Source organism: Bombus fervidus, unplaced genomic scaffold, assembly GCF_041682495.2.
Source record: "Bombus fervidus isolate BK054 unplaced genomic scaffold, iyBomFerv1 scaffold0081, whole genome shotgun sequence".
Taxonomy (NCBI): Eukaryota; Metazoa; Arthropoda; class Insecta; order Hymenoptera; family Apidae; genus Bombus; species Bombus fervidus.
This window is the reverse complement of record NW_027212643.1, coordinates 22,501-25,000: the sequence shown is the minus strand read 5'-3', so window position 1 is coordinate 25,000 and position 2,500 is coordinate 22,501. Positions and strand designations below refer to the sequence as shown.

The 2,500-nt window shown below is 50.6% G+C and overlaps 1 non-coding gene across 1 annotated transcript; it reads right to left on the bottom strand.

The window, feature by feature from the left end:
* Positions 1-724: 724 nt before the first annotated feature.
* Positions 725-879, bottom strand: LOC139997412 (5.8S ribosomal RNA). Its single transcript, XR_011802793.1, has one exon. It is a non-coding gene; the product is annotated as a 5.8S ribosomal RNA (ribosomal RNA).
* Positions 880-2,500: the final 1,621 nt, after the last annotated feature.

Below are 2,500 nucleotides of genomic sequence, written 5' to 3'. Positions count from 1 at the left end.
GACGGTTGTGTTTCTTTAAGGCACACAGTTTTTCGTTACGCCACCAAGTTTAGGTTTAGGTTTTAATATCTTGGTTCTCTTTTCTCTCCTCTCTCGACTGACTTTGTTCAAAAATATTTTTGCTTTCTCTCAGTCTCGCCAAAAATTCATTTAAGACGACGTCGGGGGCGCGGTCATTCGTGCTTATCGAAGACTAACAAAACGTAGCAGAGGCTGATACAAAAAGAAAAAAAAAATCGGCCACGAAGAAAACTCGCTCTGTGTATCTCGATAACCGCGTCGACGACGACGGTTCTCTCCGCGCTCTTTTAATTCGTATCCTTCTTCTTGCGCTTCGTCCGACTCAGAAACGTTCGTAAAACACGAACGACGGCGGGTTGTCAAGCCAAGAAGGGACAGAGAAGAGACGGAGGTAGTTTTGCGAGTCTCCCGTGAACGCGATAGATTTTTCATATATATTTGTATCGAGAGCATGCGTACGCCGGTCTCCACACGATCCAGCGACGAACGCCGACGAACGTCCAACAATCGCTCGTACGTCGCGTACGAGCCCTCGACCGCTCTTTAATTCGTATTCTTTTGCTTGGCGCTCGTCCTCCGACTCAGAAACGTTCGTTTAAAGATAAAACGAACGACGGCGGGCTGTCGACGAGGCAAGAAAGAACAGAGAGATACGGACCGAGAGCAACGATACGCAACGCAAGCAGTCTTAGGTTTACGTGAGCAACCCTCAGCCAGGCGTGGTCCAGGAATTGTATCCGTGGACCGCAATGTGCGTTCGAAATGTCGATGTTCATGTGTCCTGCAGTTCACACGTTGACGCGCAATTAGCTGCGTTCTTCATCGACCCACGAGCCAAGTGATCCACCGTTCAGGGTAATCGTTTATGCATGGATTTTTGTTTGTGTACTCAGGTTTTTGTACTCTTATTCTCGGTTCGAAAGAAGCCGATATCCGACAAACGTCCGACCAACGGGAATCGAACGCGCGGAAGTCGCCATATGATTGACGACACGAAAATACGTTCGAAAACGAAATCGGACGGACTGCGCGACGACACACGCAGCCCGCCGACCGGGCGTAAAGTGCATTATAATATATAACAACCAACGAGATCGAAGCTCCGTTCGTCAGGAAACGACGGGGATATAACACCCGATTCTGAATCCTCTGTACAGCACACGATCTCGCGAAGAAAGCGCACGGTGGCTAGCCCATGATATATATATATGTTCGTTCCTCTCGTCCAGTTATTCGAAGCAAACAGCCGATATGCATCTCCATCGTTCGGGTAAAAAAAAATCGATGGGACGCGCACGGTCGTAGTCTTCCTCGCGCGGTCGTTTCTTCCCGATAGCCAGAAGCAGAGTTTGAAAAACTCTAGCGACGGAACGAGGCATTAGACTCTCGACAACGAGGATACAGACACGGCCGGCGGTCCCCTCTGAATCGACTTCGGTGGTTCAGGTAAAAATAAAAAAAATCGATGGGATGCGCACGGTCGTCCTTCCTCTTCCTCGCGCGCGGTCTATTCTTCCCGATAGCCAGAAGCAGAGTTTGAAAAACTCTAGCGACGGAACGAGGCATTAGACTCGCGACAACGAAGATAGAGAGACGGCCGGCGGTCCCCTCTGAATCCACTTTGGTCGCTCAGGTAAAAATAAAAAAAAATTCGAAAGGGACGCGCACGGTCGTCCTTCCTCTTCCTCGCGCGGTCTTTTCTTCCCGATAGCCAGAAGCAGAGTTTGAAAAACTCTAGCGACGGAACGAGGCATTAGACTCTCGACAACGAGGATAGAGAGACGGCCGGCGGTCCCCTCCGAACGGATGGCGACAACGACGACTAAAGCGCGAAAAATCGCGACGAAAAGGAACGCATCTCCGTTCAGGTGTATGTGTGTGCGTGCGTTTAAAAAAAATTCGATGGGACTCGCAGCCATCGGCCTCGCGCGGTCGTTTCTTCCCGATAGCCAGAAGCAGAGTTTGAAAAACTCTAGCGACGGAACGAGGCATATGACTCACGACAACGAGGATATGGACAGGCGGTCCCCTCTGAACGGGTCGACGAGACGATGGTAAAAGAGACGAACCGGACGAAACTTCCGTCGATCAGGTAAAAATAAAAAAAAATTCGATGGGACGCGCACGGTCGTCGTCGTCGTCTTCCTCGCGCGGTCGTTTCTTCCCGATAGCCAGAAGCAGAGTTTGAAAAACTCTAGCGACGGAACGAGGCATATGACTCACGACAACGAGGATAGAGAGACGGCCGGCGGTCCCCTCTGAATCGACTTCGGTGGTTCAGGTAAAAATAAAAAAAATCGATGGGACGCGCACGGTCGTCGTTCCTCTTCCTCGCGCGCGGTCTATTCTTCCCGATAGCCAGAAGCAGAGTTTGAAAAACTCTAGCGACGGAACGAGGCATTAGACTCGCGAGGATAGAGAGACGGCCGGCGGTCCCCTCCGAACCAACTTCGTCTAGTTAAGAATCGTTATACTCTTT